This window comes from Nothobranchius furzeri, chromosome 11 (genome assembly GCF_043380555.1).
Source record: "Nothobranchius furzeri strain GRZ-AD chromosome 11, NfurGRZ-RIMD1, whole genome shotgun sequence".
Classification (NCBI taxonomy): Eukaryota; Metazoa; Chordata; class Actinopteri; order Cyprinodontiformes; family Nothobranchiidae; genus Nothobranchius; species Nothobranchius furzeri.
In genome coordinates this window covers 37,709,001-37,731,210 of record NC_091751.1, presented here as the reverse complement: position 1 = coordinate 37,731,210, position 22,210 = coordinate 37,709,001, and the positions used below count along the sequence as shown (strand labels likewise).

Here is a 22,210-nt window from a genome sequence, read left to right as displayed (position 1 = left end):
ATTTGTGTTCTCTTGAGTAAATATATAAGTTTATCTTGTGTTGTAAAAGATGTTTTCTGATTATATTTTATTTTTGGAAATGATTTTCTTTTGGCGATAATAGTTGACTTCACTTCCTGTTCCGGGTTAGCTGTGTGTGAAGGGCGAACTGCTAAAAATGGATGTATGTTTTTCCCTCCTGTGTTGTGGACAATAAAAGAAACGGGAAAAGTTATCAACCGACCAAGTGTGTACATTATTAAGAGAACATGGCCGAAGAAGAAAGCTCCATGAACTTAACAGGTTATGGGCCCAGGCGTGACACAACAGGAGGAAGATGGCAGAGGTTAGTGTTCAACGGAGACGAAAACAGTTACGAACTCTGGGAGGCAAAGTTTCTCGGCCACATGCGGCTCATTGGCCTAAAGGACACTATATTATCAGCCGATAACCCAGATGCAGACAAGAATGCTGAATGCTACGCTGAGCTAATTCAGTTTCTTGACGATAAAAGCCTCTCATTGGTAATGAGAGATGCGACTGACGACGGAAGAAAAGCTTTAAAGATACTACGTGACCAGTACGATAGTAAAGGCAAGCCCAGAATTATCGCACTGTACACAGAGCTGACGTCTTTACAGAAGAAACCAGATGAGACAGTGACAGACTATATTATCCGAGCTGAAAAAGCAGTGACCTCTCTAAGAAATGCAAAAGAAGTCATCAGTGATGGACTTATTATCGCTATGATTTTAAAGGGGCTTCCTGAAGCTTACAAGCCATTTGCTAATCACACAACTCAAAGCAGTGAAGATTTAACATTCACACAGTTCAAAAACAACCTACGGAGTTATGAGGACAGAAGGTCTGCCCCTCTGTTCAAGCTGCCCGCCACATGTGTTGCGCGGACTGAGAGGAGTCTGGAGCTGCACCACACAATTTTATTTATTTTTTTCATTTATTTTTTTTTTTTTTTGCACCACACAGTTATTTCCTTGGCTAGTGAGTGCAGCTGTAGGGAGCGTGTCCCGCCCTGACGGTTGATATAAGCTACCACTGTGGTGTTGTCCGTCTTCACTAAGACATGACGGTCCCTTAAGTGGGGCAGGAAGTGCTTTAAAGCAAGAAACACCGCTAGGAGTTCCAGCACATTTATGTGAACCCGTTTCAAACTGCGTGATCAAACGCCATTCACTGCTCTCCCCATCAAGGTGGCCCCCCAACCTGTAAGGGACGCGTCCGTCATCATGGTAACTCTGGACACCACCGCCCCCTGCGGAACCCCAGCTGTGAGAACTTTTCGGTCTCTCCAAGGCTGGAGAGCCGACATGCACGCCGGAGTTATCTTCACTCTGCGGTGGAGATGACGGCGGGAGCACAGTCTTAACAACCTCACCCACCGCTGAACATCTTTCATCATAAGAAGCCCCAGTTGCACCACAGAAATCATCGACGCCATGAGGCCGAGAAGACGCAGGCAAAGTCTGTACGACGCACGGATTCCTAACTGAAAACGTGTGACACACTGTGTGAAGGACGCGATCCTCTCTTCTGAAAGCGAAACGCGATAAGAGAGAGAGTCTTTCTGAAGACCCAGATATTCTGTGCATTGTCTGGGGAATAAACTGCTCTTTGTCCAGTTTATTTTGAACCCCAGGTCAATTAGATGGTTCAACACCACCAGCGCGTCGCTGGCTGCTTGCTCCCGGGAGGGAGTGTTGCAAGTTCCTGCGGGTCAGAAACTGTGGCGAGAAGCGAGGTTCACAGAAGGGTCACGGAGATAAGGGATCAGAACTTGCTTCTGGGAGTAAAATTGGGCAGAAGGTCAAGAAGAGTCTGACCCAGCCATCAGCAAGAGAGGTGGAACCGAAGGAGGCAGTCTGAAAAAAGCTTATCAGGAGACGACAGGCCTTCATGAAGAATCCTGGACTTTGGGAGAAGCTGAAGATCAGTAGCAAAAATGACACCAAATTACTTGTGTTGAGCTAAAAACCCTTCAAGAAGAGTCCTGGGGAGAGAAGGAGAGAGTCGTACCTAGAGTTAGAGAGTGACAGGTTAGTGCTGACGCAAGTCAACCAGTTATTCTCAGGAAGATTTTAGCATTAGCATCCTCCACAGGGGATAGGTTAGTTTTATATTTACTTATTTTTTGTATTTTGCAATTTTTGAAAGACAAAGTTAGAGGGTGTTAACCTGAAGCTGAAGAAGACTTAAGAGTTGGTGTAAGTCAACTCATTATTCTTAGTTAATTATTAGGATTAGCATTTCTCCTTGGGGGAAGTGATCAGTCTTATATCTACCCATTTTTTGTATTTTTTAATCTTGTAATAAACTTTTTGGAAAAGAATTAACATTCCTGATTCTTAAAGGTCCTCTTAAAAGGTTCGAGTGGGAGCCCCGATCCCGAAACAATAGGAGAGGTAAGCATATTGTAATTACAGGTTCCTGAATTTTCAGGACTTGCTTTACAGTTTGTGACAGATTAAGAAAAGAAACCTTAGGTGAGGAAATTAGTTTTCCCCTCACCCGTGAGTAACGAGATATCCTAAGGATTGATAAGCCAAAACATTAGTAGGTTAAAATAGGCTCTGTTTGCAAGTGTGAAAAAGTCTTTGCCAGCGTGGGAAGGTTGGATTAATTAGATTAATTGATAAATCTATGTTAGCCTGATCAACTAACAAGAATAATTTTCTAGTTACCACCGCCCACAAAAGCTGACAGAGGCGCAAATTAATCCTAATATGACCCAAAGAATTGTCAGAATAATGGCCTGCTTCTGAACTTTGCCCTAGTATTTAGAACCACTAAATAACGGGAGAAACTAATAGAAAGTGTGCTATCACAAAAGAACAAGTACGGCATATCATTCTCACCTTAAAATAGGAAACTGATTCTAATTAGGGAGTCCAAACCAGGGTCTAATACAATAAAACTCACCGACGCCCCACGAACCCTGAGAAAGCAGCGCAGTCTTATAGGTTCTAACGGAACCAGGTTTTAAAGGAACCGACAAATAGGACACGCTCGCGACAGGAGCGCAAATCAGATAATCGTCCTTGTAAGAGAAAATTCTGATCCCACGAGTCCTCAGTGAGGACAACGCCGCCTCCACACACTTGGTGAACACCCTCGGTGCTAATGACAGCCCGAACGGGATGGTTTGAAACTCGTAGGTTGTGCCCCGATAGGCAAACCTGAGAAGTTTCCTGTGTGGAGGATAAATAGAGATGTGAAAATAGGCATCCGCGAGATTGATCGTGACAAACCAATCTCCTGGGCGGACGGAATGGCAGAGTGTTTTGTGAGTCAACATTCTGAAAGTGTACTTGCGTAAGTGTCTGTTTAACACACACAGGTCGAGTATGGGACGGAGAGATTTCCTGTCCTTCTTTGGAATGAGGAAGTAGCGCAAATAAAAACCCTGGTGGGCTCGTTGCTCGGCACCATCCTGATTGCTTTTTGACCAACAGTGAAGCTATTTCGTTTTCCAGGATATGCGCAGAATCCTCTCTTGCCACTGACCGTATTATCCCGTTGAAACGGGGCGGTTTTGAGGAGAGCTGAAGCCTGTAACCCCGACAAACTGTCATCAGAACCCACGAGGGATCTGTGCATGCGTGCCACCTCTCGCCCCGCGCCGAAAGCGAGCCACTGTTGGGTGACGTCATCACCCGAGCAGCCTCGACTCGTCCCGTGGGAAGAGCGAGAGGGACCTGATGGGGTTTGTTAAATATTTTTTGTGGGGAGCTGTCTGTCCTTGGCTGAATGCCTGGCTGCAGAAAAGCTGTCTTTATTTTTGAACGATCCCCCTGAACATGTTTGCACACATTTGGGAACAAAGTGCTTGGTGACACTGACTGTGTGCTCATTCGAAAACTGAAAAATGTTTGGTGACACTGTGTTTTCTGCTCCACACCCTCGTCTCTCTGAACCGGCGAGGGAGGAGCGAATAAAACTCCTGCTGGGCTGGGAACCACAGGAGTGTCTGAACCCTGAACACAGAGGTATGTTTGTACCTCTGAAAACCTCCTCTTCTTCCGGAGAGGAGAAGCAAGAGCAGCTTGGATGTCTTCTTCCTCTTGTCTTCGCTGGGGTGAGATGAGCGGTTCCTGGCAGCTGCTGCTGCAAAAGAGTGCTTCCCCCACGGGCGAGGGTTCTCCGCCTTGTTTGGCTGGACCACCTGCTGATCGCTGTGGTCTAGCCCCACCCTGTCGACCCTTTGCCGCTGAAGCGGCGGCCGCAAATCCAGGCTTTGGTGCCTGAGGTGGCTGATGGTTATGTTTACAAGGCAAGCAGAGATTGAAGGCCTCACCTTCCTGCATTCTGCGGGTACTTGTCTCAGTCATCTTCTCCAAGGCAGGGCCAAAGAGACCTTTGGTAGGGTCATACACTGCATCCATGACATCATGGATCATTCTGGATGTCACCTAGGCCTGACAGGTTTAGCTACAAGGCTTTCTCACCCGAAACCGCCAAACCCATCACACGTCCACAGCCCTGGACTGCTCCTCTAGAGGAGCGCAGGATGAGATCATTCACCGCACAGATTTCGTCCCATAAAGCCGGGTTAGGCGCCCCAGAGTCCAGCTGACGACCCATTTCCTCCAAGATTTCTCCTTGATAAGCTGACAAGAGAGTAACCGCATTGAGGGAACACACAGATTGGCCAGCATATTTGTACATCCTCTGCAAAATGGATGCAGTTAGACGTACCGTTTTAGATGGGAGAGAGATGCTGGATGATGCTGACATGGATCTGCTGTTGGGGTGAAGGTGGTATGCCACTGAAGGCTCCAACGTTGGGGGTTCGGCCAGCCCCAAGTCCCCAATTCCATGCACCTCCAGTTTAGAGCATCCCTTGGTGGGGAGTTTGCTCTTAAATGGGCTGGACCAGTAATGGCTCATTTCTCTCATGCATGCTGGGACAGCCGGCAAGAGCTGCTTGGGTGGAGCAGAGGATAGTAGAAGCCTCTTACCATCATACAGGTCTCGTTCCACCCCTTCTGCCCCTTGGGCTGCAGGCCACTGAATGTTGAGCGTTGCCGCCGCTCATCTGTAAACCTCGTACAGATTGGCGTCCCCCTGCGATGCCACCCCAGTGCCGCTAGACGGCCTAGAGCGTTGAGCTGGGAAGGTGGAATCCTCTTCCTCCTCTTCCATGTCCAAGTCGAGGAGGTCTGAGTTCGCATCACCTCCAGCCTCATCATCACCCACATCGAGCAGCCCGCTGTCCACCAGCCCATCGAACAGAGGAGGTAGCAGGGGCTCCTCTTCCATCATATTCGCCCAGCTAGTGGAGGCTTGTGGCTGATGGTTGTCACCTGTATCAACAGGCGTGCCCGAGCTGAGGCCTGGCTCCCGGCCGTTAGCCACTGCCACTCTTAGCCTCCTTTCCCTTATCTTCTCTGGCATGGAGGAGCAGTGAGGGCATGTCTGCGGGTTAGCCAGCGATGTCTGGGCGTGAGCAGCACCCATGCAAGCTATGCACATAGGATGAGGGTCCCTGCCTGAAATGTAAGCCCCACATGATGCCGGGCACAGGCGGGATGCAGCCTTTTTAGCCTTCGGTTCCGACCAGTCCGTCGGGGCAGGGGTGGAAGCCATAGCTGACAATCTGACTCGTCGTGACACGTTAGTCTGAAAAAGCGTAGCAAGCTTGTTAGCAGGTGTAAGTCTGCAACTAAAGCTATATTACATATGTAGGGCAACCCGTTGTGACACGTTAGTTGCACCAAAGTAGCTCATTAGCAAATAAATGCTAAATAAGCACAGGACAAGCTCACCTCAACGCGTTAGCTTGAGCCACACTTGCTAATTCTACTCCGTCAATGACAACCGAGTAGCAGTAGGAGCAGTTCGCCGTGACGCATTGACTGTTCCTAGTGAAGTGTGACAAGTGACTAGAAGCACTTACTCAGCTCAAATCCAGACTGCGTTGGTACTGCGTTCTGCGACGTATCCTGACAGTACGCCTGGAAACAGTTAAGCAGCTAACCAAAGAAAAGCCTGAAAATCGCTGAGGGAGCAAATTGTAGTTTCTCACAGGAAGAAAGCGAGAATGAGTAGGAGGGGTTGGTTGGCCATGCATATTAGGGTTGTCACGGTAACCGGTATAGCGGTAAACCCCGGTAAAAAAGTTGACAATAAAAATAACCGTCCAGTTTTTAAAAAACTAAATTATCTCGGTGGGTTTACCGTGGCCGCGGTTTCGGCGTGGTGACCCTTACCAGCCACCGTCGCTTCTGCTGAAGTTCCCGCGGCGCGCACACGCACTTTTTAGTTTGCAATGGCACCAATACTTTGAAGCTGAAATAATGGCCGAAGGAGGAGACGGCAGCGCCCAGGACATCCATCAGCCCTCAAAGAAGACTAACTCGGAAGTATGGGCATATTTTGGATTTCTGAAAAATGCTGAGGGACAGTTAATAGAAGACGGCTATCCCGTTTGCAGAACGTGCAGGAAACAAGTGTCTGCAAAAGGCAGCAACACTTCGAATCTAATGGCACATCTGAGTGACCATCACCCACGTCTCTACAACCAGTGCAAGGTAAGTTAACATTAGCATTTTAGCTTAAATGCATGACGCGAGGACTTTTGGCTGAGGGAGAATGCAACGAGTCACTATATACTGCAGCCGCAGCGTCCTCTGCCAGCATTTAAACCGTGTCACGGACACCCTGTTGCTGGATGAAGCATCTTATTTGTTGATGATGAAGAGAAATATACAATTAGTTCCTTGTCATTGATTTGTTTACTTATTCAATGCCATTTATACTTGAACATTTGGATTTGATTACATAGTGTAGTAGTTGTTTTAGTAATTTGTTTAAAGTGGCTATTTATTTTAAATACATATTTTTTAAGGTTGACTTGTACAGTGCTCAAGTCAAGTGTGGACTGGAGTTTTAGATTTTCATTTTGATAATGAAGAGAACAAGTATATGAGAAAACAAGTGGTGTTTCTTTGATTTGTTTACATATTGTTTATGTTTTGAATGTTTGGATTTGTATAATTTAAACCTGCACTGACTACTGTAACACGTTCCAGAAAAAGAAGCTATTTGTTCCTTTACTTGTGAAAAGTTGCACTTTTGCTAAGGCTTTGTGTTATTTTAGGTTTAATAAACACTGTTAAACCTTTTCAGAACTATTTCAGTTTGTGTAGAACAGGACTATCAATGCTTTCTGAACATATGCAACACCGTTTAAAAAATACCGCGATAATACCGAAAACCGTGATAATTTTGGTCACAATAACCGTGAGGTTAAATTTTCATACCGTGACAACCCTAGTGCATATACTGGGTGGGTGGAGCCTGGGCACGGCGCAACCAGTCTGTCAAGGACAGACGTGATGTCATTGGAGCTTCCGTAGTTGGTCACGACAGGGCGATCCCCATAGTGAAACACCGAACAAAGTTAGAAAAAGAACCTACTTAAAGACCAAAGATGGACGCTGCAGGAAGTCCTTTCTGGAATTATTACAAGACGTTCCTGAGGAATAGTTTCCTCTAAGGTTTTTATTTCACTCAGGAAGTAGAAAAGCAGAAACGTCAGAGAAAGAGATTCAAAACATTGCAAAACATCTGGGAAGGAACTTTAAATACAAAACTTTAAATACAAAACTGTAAGAAGCAAAAGGAGATGTTTGTAAAACACTTGAATCTAAATTTATAAAATAAAAATGTGCATGACTTTTGCACTAATCTGTGTTTTTTCCTTAGGGGACCCAGCCATGCAAATGTCTAGCTAAAGAAGTCTGCTTGATCTTAAATGTTCAGATTTTCCTGCAGTTTTGGCCCCAGTGAGATGGTGACTTCCCCAGTCAGTCTATCACACCTCACTAGACCTAACAACATCCCACAATAAAAAGTTAAACAAACACACAAACTGAGTTGGCATGACCCGTATAGCACGCTAGAGCACGTTCTACACTTCATCCTGTCATACACTGAACCTACAAGAAGAAAAACAATACAAATGGAGATGTTTTAATTTAATGGGGGGCTTTTAATCACTATCACCTGGACTTATTGCAAACATGCAAAACAGCAGTGTTTCTCTGTTTTTAATGAAAAAGATGTGAAGACAATCACCTCAGAGTTCCTGCATGTTTTTAATCACACACTTCCCTGAAACCACTGATGGAGGTTTTAGCTAGGTTGAAATGTAGAGGAAACATTCTGGGTTCACTTCAAATTTGAAACTCTTTAGAAAAGCAGTTACAATTGGACTCTGGACTAAATGCCAGTGATCCCGGGTGCAGAACAAACAGACAGGACTGAGGCATCATGGCAGAAATACTTAAAGAATGGAAACAACACCTGCTTGTTATTAGCCCAACAAAGATCAGGATGTATTTTTTTCCCTTGACTGGTAAAAATAAATTGGCCATAAATGTTCTGGTTGCTTTCCAGATTGTCTTGTCTTCTGATATTAAGACAAATTGTAATTATTTCCTTTCTTTTCCATTCTTGTCCTGGTTTCTAAACCAATAAATGTAATTGCTACCCAGTGACAGTAATTTGAGCCATGGTGTTGATGGTAGGCTGGATCATCGTACACTTGCCAGGAGGAAGCTCCTGTGCAGCAACTGGAGTAAAAGCCCATCCAGGTTGCACCTGTCTTCCTGTGGTGTGCCAGTAAATTATGAAATGCTGTATTCCTGCAGCATGTGAATGCAGCTTTGTCAGAATTCAATTACAGCAGATAGTGGTGGCATCATGGGAAAATGTCCCTTAAGTTGTTTTTTGGGTTGCCTGTAAAATGTAAACAGATTGCATCCCATTATGGTTGCACTACGATGTGTTTGAGCTTGTTTGGTTGCCCTCAGGGCTAAAAGGAACGGGGGAGGGAGCAGTGTTGAATTCCTACTACGGTAATCTCGGACTTGGATGATTCCAGACAAAGCAGCAAAAGATTCACAAGAATAGTTTGTCTTAAGCTCAGTTTTCTGCTTTATTTGGTTTCAAAGGTTTTCCAACAGAAACTGGGTGTGGGAGATTCTCGCAGAAGTCAGCGCTGCCTGCATCTTTTCTGTGGAACATTAGCTCGGTGTCACTAAATCCAGTCTAAGTAAATGCAGATATTGGATGTGACTAAATTAGGAGTGATACTCCAGAGGCAATATTTGTGCATCATTCAATACTCGGGCCAGAAATCAATGGAAAGCAGTTCTGCTGGAAGACCATATGTGAAGAGGAGCAAACACGAGTCAGTGGAGATTTTGTAAAAACTGGACACACGTTTAGAAATGAGTTTTGTTAAGTAAAATCAGTGATGATGCATGGACTCCAGGCTAAACATTAAAGAGGGATGATCTTTTCTTTCTTTTACCTTTGTAATAATCTGTTATTTAATACGTGTCCATGTCTGAATAGGATGATTGCTTTATCCCAAATAACTGTCTTTATCCACGGGGAGGATGAGCAACACTTTGGGATCATCTTAACTCTCCACCATGGTATCTCTGATTAGTTGTTGGTGTCAGTCCAAATGTGTTACATCCATCAGAACAGGATATTTTCCCCACTTCTACCCACAGAACAAATATGTTCATAATCTTAAATCAGGATATTTGGTGTCCGGCTGCACAAAAGGGACATAAGTGTGGAACGGTGCCGTCGTTTTGCAGTGAACTTCCCAAAAACGACTCTTTCAGAGTCGGTTGCATGAAAATAGTCAGTGACTCGATGCAATCTGCTGGGCTCCTTATATAGAAATATTTTAAATAAATGGCATAATGAACTGCCTTTTGTCATGATTTGGTGCCTAATAAATAAAGTGAATTGAACTGAAACATGCATATCGGTAACTTATTAAAACAATCTGGAAATCTAGATTACCAGAATAATAAAAACAAAACAAAAACATTGTCTAACCCCTCACACGTGCCTTCTCAGAGTGCTAAAATGTATCCTGGGGTGAAACCTATGTTTTCTGTCCTCTGAAGAGAAGAAGTCAGAAATCCACTGAGCACAAAATGCTGAACAAGCTGACTCTAGTTGTCCTTCTTTTGTGAATATTGCACATTGTCTTGTGAAATAAAACTGTCCAGAGCATCATTTACAGATTCCCGAGTCACTTCGTCTTCGTCTTCGTCTTCCTCCGCTTATCCGGGTCCGGGTCGCGGGGGCAGCATCCCAATTAGGGAGCTCCAGGCCGTCCTCTCCCCGGCCTTCTCCACCAGCTCCTCCGGCAGGACCCCAAGGCGTTCCCGGACCAGATTGGAGATGTAACCTCTCCAACGTGTCCTGGGTCGACCCGGCGGCCTTCTGCCGGCAGGACATGCCCGAAACACCTCCCCGGGGAGGCGTCCAGGAGGCATCCTGACCAGATGCCCAAACCACCTCAACTGGCTCCTTTCGATCCGGAGGAGCAGCGGTTCTACTCCGAGTCCCTCCCGAATGTCCGAGCTCCTCACCCTATCTCTAAGGCTGAGCCCGGCCACCCTACGGAGGAAACTCATTTCGGCCGCTTGTATCCGCGATCTCGTTCTTTCGGTCATTACCCAAAGCTCATGACCATAGGTGAGGATTGGGACGTAGATCGACCAGTAAATCGAGAGCCTGGCTTTCTGGCTCAGCTCCCTCTTCACCACGACAGATCGGCTCAGCGTCCGCATCACTGCAGATGCCGTACCAATCCGCCTGTCGATCTCCCGATCCCTCCTACCCTCACTCGTGAACAAGACCCCGAGATACTTAAACTCCTCCACTTGAGGTAGGACCTCTCCCCCGACCCGGAGGTGGCAAGCCACCCTTTTCCGGTCGAGAACCATGGTCTCGGATTTGGAGGTGCTGATCCTCATCCCAGCCGCATCACATTCGGCCGCGAACCTACACAGCAAGAGCTGAAGGTCAGAGCTGGATGAAGCTAGGAGGACCACATCATCCGCAAAAAGCAGAGACGAGATTCTCCTGCCACCAAACTCGACACACTCCACACCACGGCTGCGTCTAGAAATTCTGTCCATTAAAGTGATGAACAGAACCGGTGACAAAGGGCAGCCCTGGCGGAGTCCAACCCTCACTGGGAACAGGTCCGACTTACTACCGGCTATGCGGACCAAACTCACGCTCCTCTGGTAAAGGGACTGAATGGCCCTTAACAGAAAGCCACCCACCCCATACTCCTGGAGCGTCCCCCACAGGGTGCCCCTGGGGACACGGTCATAAGCCTTCTCCAAATCCACAAAGCATATGTGGATTGGTTGGGCAAACTCCCATGCCCCCTCCATCACCCTTGCAAGGGTATAGAGCTGGTCCACAGTTCCACGGCCAGGACGAAAACCACATTGCTCCTCCTCTATCTGAGATTCAACTATCGATCGGACCCTCCTCTCCAGTACCTTGGCGTAGACCTTTCCCGGGAGGCTGAGGAGTGTGATCCCCCTATAGTTGGAACACACCCTCAGGTCACCCTTCTTAAAGATGGGGACCACCACCCCGGTCTGCCACTCCCTAGGAACTGCCCCCGATGACCACGCAATGTTGTAGAGACGTGTCAACCATGACAGCCCTACAACATCCATAGCCTTGAGATACCCAGGACGAACCTCATCCGCCCCCGGGGCTCCGCCGCTGTGTAGTTGTTTGACTACCTCAGCAACTTCTGCCCCCGAGATCGGACAGTCCATCCCCAGGCCTCCCAGCTCTGGTTCCTCCTCGGAATGCGCATTGGTGGGATTGAGGAGCTCCTCAAAGTATTCCTTCCACCGTCCGACTATAGCCTCAGTTGACGTCAGCAGCTCCCCACCCCCACTGTAAACAGTGTGAGCGAGTTGCTGCCTTCCTCTCCTGAGGCGCCGGACAGTTTGCCAGAACCTCTTTGGAGCCGATCGATAGTCTTTCTCCATGGCCTCACCAAACTCCTCCCACGCCCGAGATTTTGCCTCGGCAACTGCCACTGCTGCACCCCGCTTGGCTATCCGGTACCTAGGGATGGGTACCTTTGACATTTGAATCGATCCGGTACTAATTCCCGGTACCTACGAGTCGATACCGGTACTTAACGGTACCAATTTTCGATACTTTTGAGTGTTTATTATTTTAATTCTCTTTTATAATTAAATATATATTTTTCTCAATATATAACCATATTTGATAAATATCATGATAAATAACATACAAGTTTGTATTTTAACTTCGTCCTTGTAGTTTTATAAGCTGATAATTAAACTGAAGCAAACATCTTTACTGTGAACTAAATTTACTGTGTATCTTCATTCCTTTTGCCGTCCTTTTTCATATGATTTTTTCCTACTGGGAAGTTAGAATTTCCGAGGAGAAAGCGAACGCACCATTAGCTGATAACGGTGGCAATGGAAGCTAACATATCAAGCTAAAGTTATCTTTAACAGTTTATTTAGCTGCTGGAGCAGATTAAAACGATGATGGATCAAACTTAGATCGTTGTCGCTGGTTTTACCTTCACCCATTCACCCGTCGCATTTAGTAAAGTAAAGCCAAACTTTAGAGCGCGTTCACGTTCTTCTAGTCGGAAATTCGGAGTTCCGAGGAGAAAGCGAACGCACCATTAGCGAAACGGAAGCTAACAAATCAAGGTAACGTTATCTTAAACATTTTATTTACCTACTGGAGCAGATTAAGATGAGGATGTCTCACTTAGATCGTTGTCTGTCGCTAGATTCATCACCCAGTTACCCATCACATTTAGTGAAGTGGACCCAAGCTTTAGTGTGCGTTCTTCTTTCTACCATGCTTGCTCTGTTTACAACTGGCTCGCAGGGACCGGCGACATAACGCTCTTGCGCATGCGCACCTGTCTTGGCAGTACCGAAACGAGGCACCGTTTGAAATGACGTGAATCGGTGTTCGGTCGGTACTGTGGAATTCGGTCGGTACCTTAAAAAGTACCGAATTCGGTACTCATCCCTACCGGTACCTGTCTGCTGCCTCCGGAGACCCACAGACCAGCCACGCCCTGTAGGCCTCCTTCTTCAGCCTGACGGCTCCCCGAACCTCTGGTGTCCACCAGCGGGTACGGGGGTTGCCACCACGACTGGCACCGGCCACCTTACGACCACAGCTAGCAACAGCCGCCTCGACAATCGCAGAGTGGAACAAGGCCCACTCGGACTCAATGTCCCCCACTGCTCTCGGGACGTGGTCAAAGCTCTGCCGGAGGTGGGAGTTGAAGACCGTCTTGACAGGTTCTTCTGCCAGGCGTTCCCAGCAGACCCTCACTATGCGTTTGGGTCTGCCAGGTCTACGCGGCATGTTCCCTTGCCATCTGATCCAACTCACCACCAGGTGGTGATCAGTTGACAGCTCCGCCCCTCTCTTCACTCGGGTGTCCAAAACATACGGCCGCAGGTCAGATGATACGACTACAAAATCTATCATCGACCTGTGACCTAGGCTGCCCTGGTACCAAGTGTACCGGTGGGCATCCTTATGTTCGAACATGGTGTTCGTTATGGCCAAACTGCGGCTTGCACAGAAGTCCAATAACAAAACACCACTCGAGTTCAGATTCAGAGTCACATTTAAGGTAACTTTAGTGTTGCTGCTCTGTCACACATCATCACATCAGACTTCTGAATCCATCTTCTCGTCCAGCTGAGGATTGAGTGACATGATGGAAGGAAAACTCTGTTGACCTGGTTTGTGAATCAGCAGTTGTGTTGCCTCAGCCTGTCCTGCAACCACAGCAGCTCCAGAAGATACCAGCAGAAGCAACAGCCTTTGTTACTGGACCAGTGGCTTTAGTTTATTTTCTGTGTGTGATGATCCTGTCCAGGCATGGCAGTGGTTACATCCATCGTTTATTCACAGAATGTGAGCTCAGCTCTTCAAGTCTCTAAATATGTTATATTCCGGATTGTGAATCTTTAATTGAAACAAAGCTTCCATACCATCCATCCATTATCTTTACCCGCTTGTCCATGCAGGGTCACTGGGGGGTTCAGAGGCGGAGCTGGCCTAAATGGCGCCCTGTGCGAGATCCCCCTGTGACCCCCCCCCCCCCCCCCCCCCGACGCCCCCCCTACCAGCTCGCCACTTCAATATGAAGAAGATCAGTTCAACATGGGGAAAAAAAAACCTGACCTGTAGGCCAGAGAAACGTTCGTTAGCACATTAGGTTCGATTCAGTTTACCGGTAAACATATCACGAATGTACAACAGGTCAATTATTAATCATCTTGGCTACGTAGCTCAATCTTTACATTCCAGTAGTGTTTTCTACAAACAAATACAAAAACAACAATAAAGGAAAACAACTGTCTGACAGACAGCATAGCCGAATTCAAGGCAACACATAACAATAATCATTCGATTGCTCTTGGTTTCAAGTTAAGCCCATTAAAGTGCTTAAGTAAATAAAAGTGTTTCAAAAACAGCGTTTTTGAACCGGAGTTCTGCTCGCGGTGGGAACTCCGCCAAACAAGGTCATTTTTTATAGCGAAAACGATCGACTGGTCACTGACAAGTAAAAGGGTGTTATTGGTAGATGTTAAGAACACTTACTGCTGAGGTAAAATGAGAGTATAAATGAATTGAGGGGAGAAAAACGCTTTGTTTTCCAACGCCGTTCTAAAGCGACAAGCTTACAGCCACAGCAGGAGTCGAGCCCACAGCCAGCTTTGCCGCGACGTGGAAGGAGCCAATCAGGAGAGGGACCTCACAACAGCTGACGTGGGTCATGTGACAGGGAGTAGTTAATATGGGTTACATTTTGTTGTGCTTTTATTACAGAGATATTATTATTATCATCACTATTATTATTAAGAACATGCGATTTCTATGTTTTGTTTATGTATTGGTTGATGCAAAAAAAAAATTTTTTTTAGAAAAAAAAAAAAAAAAAGGAAATTAAATGCCGCCCCCTGCAGACTGCCGCCCTGTTCGGCCGCACATGTTGCACATATCAAGCTCCGCCACTGGGGGGGTTGGTGCCTATCTCCAGCAGTCAACGGGCAAACAGGCGGGCTACACCCTGGGCAGGTTTCCAGTCGACCTTCCATAACATTAGAAATGAAAAGGTTTTATTAAATAGGTTAATACAGCTGACTGTGTTGTTGAATGTGTGGTAACTCTTAGCCTTTGCTGTTTTATTAATAACTTATCTTACAAAGCGTTATTGATGCAACATGCTAAATGGCACTTGCTTTAGCAAATTTCCTGCAGGTCTACAATGCGTGCCAGCATATATAACAGAGTTGATTTGACCAAATGTAAAATGTTCCTGGGGAAGGATTACTGTACGCTTCCTTGTGCACAGGGAGCGGAGGCTGCAGGACAGTGAGAAGGCCTGACAGCACCATGCACAATGGCCTGCAGCACTCTATATGAATTGGTTCGCTTTGCAAGTCTGTGCAGGAGGACCGGTTCACACTATCAGAGTCAGGGCAACCCTGAGGAGACAAGTTGATTTGTTTCACGTAATCCAAGTGACCTGGTTTTCCCTCCGCATACACACACACGGTCGGAGCCCCACCTTTCAGCCATGGAGCAGTCGGCTGCTTCGACAGAGATAACGATGAGGTGTGATTAAAGTAAAGGACCACCTATTTAGAAATTGTTCAACTGGTTAACAACAGGGCAGGTGTTGTAAGCATAGGGTAATTTCAGTATTTACCAGTTTATCTTGAGGATTAAGTCAACATTCAAATAAATGTTTTGCAAATGTCCTAAAAAATCTTCCTAATACGTTTTATAGGAGCTCGTTGGGTTGCTAATAATAAAACATCTTTGTTTGTGAAGAAAATGTTGCAGGTGAACTCACCTCTTTCCAAAAAGCATCAAGATTCAAACGTGCTGTCTTCACTGAGCTGCATGCTGGAATAGAGGTCCGTCCTGCTTTCTCCAGGTAATTTAGTTTTCTCCCAGAGTCCAACAACGTGCACATTTAGGTGATTGAATTGACCTTGGTCTCTCTCCTGGGGTTCTGTGTTCGGCCTGTAACGGACTGGAGACCTGCAAGGTGCACGCCACCTCTCGCTTGTTGAAAGCTGCTTTCCTGTGACCCTGAACATGACTGAACAAATACACAGAGTGAGTGAAGTTTGGAGCCACAGTTAGTCGTAAAGGCTGTCCATCCATTTTTCAGCCAGTGAAAAGAAAACAAGCTCAAGCATTATTACAATTCAATTCAATTCAAAAATACTTTATTAATCCCAGAGGGAAATTGATTGCTGTAGTAGCTCAGAATAATAATAATAATCAAATCATCAAAGAGTTGTTGTATATTACAATGGCTGTTGGCAGGAAGGATCTCCAGTAGCGGTCAGTGTTGCAGCCAAACTGAAGAAGCCTCTGACTGAAGACACTCTTCTGTTGTCGGACAGTCTTGTGAAGAGAATGCTCAGGGTTGTCCATAATTTTCTTGATTCTCTGGAGAATCCTGCTTTGCATTATCTCCTCCAGCGGTTCCGAAACTGCCGAAACTCTGGCTGAGTCCTTGAAAGGGCTTGGAGTTCCTCCATCTTGTTGGCCAGTGATCTCACATTGCCCATTATGATCGATTACACATGATTTCACGTGGATGTGCAAAGCAGCAGCATTTCATGAACAGCGGTGATTTCTTTTAATCACAAGTCTGTATTTTGATCAGATCTGTGATTAGGAAATAAAAACTCTCACTGTGTTGTGACGTTGGCTACAGAATGCAAACACCAAGTTTTCTCCAAAATGTCTCTCATTTGTAGGGATGTCCAATATTATTGATTCATCAATATTATCAGCCAATATTAGCATTAAATTTTAATATCAGAAAATATTGGTACCAGAGTCCAGGCATCCCTGTCTCTTCTCTTTGAGTGGTAGACTGGAACAGGAGATGGACCAACGGATCCAGGATTGATCCTCGCTAATGAGGGTGCTGCTCTGGTCTGTTGTGGTGAAAATGGAACTGAGCTAAAAGGCAAAGACATTGATATTCCTGTCAGTCCGTGTTTCAAATCCCAGCTGTGGCCATGAGACGTGACTAAAAGCATCCACCTTAGGGTGGTGGTGAGGTGAGGAGCTCTGAGTACAGCTGCTGCACATCTGCATTGAGAAGAATAGGTAGAGGTGGGTCAGGCTCTTGGTTATGATGTCTCCTGGTCACATCCCTCTGGATGTCTCACAGGGATGAGACCACCTGCTGAAACCTAAAACTGACTGGAAGGGTAATGCATCCTCTCTGACCTGGGAACATCTGGAGATTCTCTAGAGGGAGTGAGGAATTGTTGCCAGAAGAAGGATGCATGGACTCATTGCTGGACCTTTTACCTCCAAGACCCAGCCTTGGATATATGAAAAATAGGAAGGATGGATGTTTGAGCTTAGGTGCGAGTGTGAACCTGGATGTATGCATGCTGGCTGTATTCTTGCGATGGTCTACCCAGGACATCACCACCTCATGTCCCCATGATCCAGAAACTGGATGGATTAATGACTCACAGGTTTCTAATGTGGCGTTTTTGGTTTTATTTGTGCATAAACCACTCCAGTTTTTCTCCAATAACATTAAAAGAATAATTAGACACACGAGCAGCAGTGAGACCGCAGGGCAAAGGGCAACAGAGGTGAAGATCGACTCTGATCCAAGACAAACAACAAAGGAGCAACAGCAGACTGGTTGAGCTGTAAGTGATGCATGTCAGAGAGGCTGTGGCATGTCGGCTCCTGTACGGGCTCCTCTTTTATTACCTCACAGCAACACCTCCTCTAGGGTTTCTCAGGGACAAGCAGGCACAGGCAGTCACGTCTCCATTACACCATTGCTAATAAGAGAAGCTGGCATCTGGCCATGGGAAAAATACATCTATAACGTATTATTGTGGCTGCAGACCTGTCAGTGGCTGCAGACCTGTCAGTGAGCACAAAGAAATGATAGTAATTCTCTAAAAGAGCATGTCTGGTCTGGTCCGTATGTAACTGGGGTTTACCCCGCAGTAGAGCACTGTTAGTCATGACAAACACACTATTTTGTGTCAGAAGATTTCTGTCCTTTAAGAAGTGCAGAATTATGGGCTCGATACACGGGAGGCGGCATCGCCTCTCCTCCATTCATTTTCAATGAGACATGCGCAACAAAGCGATAATCGCGGGTCTCCCTCCTACTAAGCGAAACGCGTGTGTAGAATTTTGTGCTCGTGCACGTGTCGTGCACAGGCGACCCAGTGATGCGATCCCAGAAAGTTGAAATATTTTCAACTTTTCATCGCTGTCGCTGGGACAAGGACCAATCAACGGAGATTTCGTTCACTGGCCAATGAGCGGACAGGATGCTCCGTACATCTCCGAACAAACATGGACTCTGTTTCTCCATCTGTGACTGTGTTCATCTTAATGTGAGGTCCAAACCATGTGATAAATTGAAGCATGTCCTGATAGACAGAGAGTAGCCCTATCCTGGTTTGTAATATAGGATGAACCCATTCTCGGTTTATTTTTTTTTTTATATAGAAAATCAGAAGTAAGATTTCACATAACTCTAGCAGCACCTTGTGAAACATCATATCCAATCTGACACTGCCAATCAAAACAACGGAAGTTTCGATTTCGCCATGGAACAGAACGCGTCGACGGCTTTGCCGCTGGCCGCTGCCGCAGGTCGCCTCCCGTGTGTCAGGTAATAAAAGCGACAGCGACGAATTTTGCTGATCGCGGTCGTTTGTCACCTCCCGTGTATCGAGCCCATTAAAAAACCAAGTGCAGAAATATGTCCGGATATAATTGTTATATAATTGGAATATTTAGCATTTCTTCAGGACTGAATCTGTTGACAGGTGAACTGTTGCTTTCAGACTGAATTAGTTTCTGTGTGAGCTGCTTTTGTTCTATTAATGCAAATGAGTTTAATGTGAAGGCCATGAATGAGACAGATATCCCATTAAAATCACACTGGGTGCCATCAAACCCTTTTCTTCATCGTCTGTGAAGCAGCTCCAACATTTACTTCAACGTCATCCAGTTGGTCGTTTCTTTCTTTTGGATGTTACACACTTGTCATTTCATTAGAAAAACCTGATTAAAGCTGAACGTGTTGATTTGAAGTGTGCAGCTTCTCCCTGTGAGTGACTGATGTGGATCAGGTTGGTGCACCAGAAATTGACAGTCATAATGATAAGCTGTCATGCAGCCTCGGGCAGAAGGATGCCTCTGCAGGCAGCTGAAGAAGACAACCAGACTTTTGCTTTGAAAAGAAAAATCTTTGCTCGTGTTTGTGAAACTTTCAGCTCAGCGGCTCTTTACTAACGCTCGTAAATGGTTGTGACCCAATTAATTAAAACCAGAACATCAGCTCAAATTAAACTGCAGTAGAATCCATAATAAAGTCTGTGCCATTCAACCAGAGCTGTTCGTTTTGAAGCTACAGGACATTTTTCTTTTCACAACTTTTGGCACGAGATTAAGCAACCGCGGTTGAGCAACGCTGAAGATTGAGTCATCGGTATGAGAATCTTCACGGTTTGTCTCCGAGCTGAAACGCCGTGTTTGTTCACCCTGATTGCAAAACACACAAGCTTGTCACATTTTAAAGCTCCAAATCACAAGTTTGGAAAAGCATGTCATACCTGAGCTCAGGGCCGACTGATGGACGACTCATGAGAACTATTTACGTTTCTACGGGGCAACCCCACCCAACAATTCATAAAATCTGTGGTTTGAGCTGTAAATTCAACATTGTTCTTGCACCATGCAATTGGTGAATTCCTAAAATAAGGACTTTGGTGTATTAATGTAGAGCTGGAGGTTTCAGTCATGGCGTTCATGAACAAGTTGGGACAAACTCTTGACAACGATGACAGACGGGATTCTCAGAACCGAGGCCCAAACTTCTGCTGGATTCTTTGTTTGCGATAAGATTTCTGCGAGCTTCACAGCAATTCTCAGAATCTTAAAACGATGGGCGAAATCAGTGAGGAAGGCGGGTGGGGAAGAGGAAAAGGAATACAAGGAAGGAGATGAAGAGAGCGTTCATGGAAAATTCCGGTTTTATTTAAGGCCAGTGTTGACGTACCGCCGAATGTTTTCATCACAAAAATGAATTTCTGGTTTCAGGAAAACCTTTTAAATTCTGAATATTAGTTTCTGATAAAATGGGATTTGTTGTTTTGTGAAATATTTTTCATTTTCTACCATTTTTGGTCTTTTTTTGACTGTCTGTGACTCGAGAGTGACGGGGTGTTGATATTTTATTAGATAAAAAAAGAAATGGTCAAATAAATGAGAATAAATCGGGATTTCCATCTAATCTAAAGAATATGAAGCTAATTATCTGCTTTAATTTAAAAGGAAATGAAATAAGTCACAAACATAACTTTGTATGCAGATTTATTTTTAGAGCTTGTCCTCATCTGAATAAACTTAATAAAGCATACATATTTAAAGCTTTAACATAATTTATAAATATGGGTTTGAACTCACTTGAGACCTTAAATGTGTATTTTGTTATGTATTAAAACTCGGGATGCAACGACACCACTTTTTTCCAAACCAATAAGATACTGATACTTGGATCTGAGTACTCGCCGATACCAATTACTGATACCGATACTTCTACCACACAAAGAAAGGCTTTGAATTGGAATTCAGGTTTCATTTTTGCCTCCATCTAAAAGTTTATCCAGAGTTATCTCTGTAGTTATGCTGCTATATGCTTAGACTGCTGGAGGATACACTGACCACTTTCCACACTCTACTACTTTCTTCTACAATCTGCTGTTTAACTGTATTATTTTCTGCAATTTCAGCTGTTAACTTTATTTTTTCTCTGTTTTTCTCCTCAGAAGAAGCTATAATGATGTCCTGCTGAGCTGTGGTGGCCTCATGGAGGGGGAAATCGGCATGAACACTGTTGCTAACCACTTAAACATTCTCCCTCTCCTGATAATAACATTTTACTTCCCTTGACGTTGAATGTGCTACTACTAGTTTAACTGTTTAATTATAGATTCACTAGGATGAATACAATAAAGTTTATCTCTCACCAAATAGACGATTTACCAAATAGACGATTTACTAAGAAATCACAATGTAACCATAGACACATTACTTGGTATATATGGTGTGTGTGTGTGTGTGTGTGTGTGTGTGTGTGTGTGTGTGTGTGTGTGTGTGTGTGTGTGTGTGTGTGTGTGTGTGTGTGTGTGTGTGTGTGTGTGCTCCGTCTTCTTGATACCCAGCGAGTCGTGGTGGATGGCTGCTTATACTGAGCCAGGATCCTCTGGAGGTTTCTTCCTGTTAAAAGGGAGTTTTCCTCTCCACTTTCGCTAAATGCTTGCTTAGTATGAGGATTGATGTAAAGACTCTGACACTAGTCTGACTCGATGCAATTTGCTGGGTTCCTTATATAGGAAACATTTTTTCTGATTGGCTTAATGAACTGACCTGCATTGGAATGTTTATTATGTGAAGGTCCTTGAGACGTCTCTTGCTGTGATTTGGCGCTATATAATTTTTTTTTTTTTTTAATTGAATAGAATTTATTCTATTCCTCAGAATTGAAGTACAACATATGTGTGATTCGGGGCATAAGACAATGTGGATTATAAAGTAACTATTTTAGCCCCATTCCTTTGCATTTATTTTATCATTCTTCTGGGACCCTTGAGCCGACCGCAAAGGGAGGAGACTTAAACTGCCAATGGGGGAACCAGAGAGGATGACTGCCTAACTGTAAAGGGAAGTGAATTCCAGAACATGGGGCAGCATGGACAAACACTTGTTCCCCCCGTGATTTGTAGGACATGCGAGAGTGAAAAGTAGCAGGAGGTCAGCTGACCTCAACGAGCGTGTGTGCACACACGCCCTGGGTCCCTGGGTGTGTGTGCACGACCTGGGTCCCGGGTTGCTGGGTTCTGCGCTCGGCCGGCTTGGGGATGGGAGTCTGCGGGCGGGCCTGTGGGCGGGCCTGTGGGCTTTCCGCTGTTATCCCCCGGAACTCTGCCGGCTGCTGGTTGTGGCCCCCCGGTGCAATCCTCTGCGCCTCTCGAGGGGGGCAGGGGCTTTCCTGGTCGCAGTCTCCCTGGGGTCCCTGCGCTCTGGGGCAGCTCCTGAATCTCTAAGCCTTGGAGCTCCTTCCATCTCCTATGCATCTTTGGGGGGCAGATCTGTGGCCCCTCACACTCTCCATTGGAGGCTCCTATAGAGAAACCTTACATACACAAGCGCAGGTACGCACACAGGTGCTCACATGGTGCTCTCATAAGTATGGACTTTGGCACGTTCAACACATGTCGGCTGTGGTTGGCAATAAATGCACTGTGATTTATTA

The 22,210-nt window shown here is 45.6% G+C and overlaps 1 pseudogene; it reads right to left on the bottom strand.

Moving 5' to 3' along the window:
- Nucleotides 1-829: 829 nt before the first annotated feature.
- On the bottom strand, nt 830-4,893 carry LOC139061935 (uncharacterized; annotated as a pseudogene).
- Between the last annotated feature and the right edge of the window lie 17,317 nt (nt 4,894-22,210).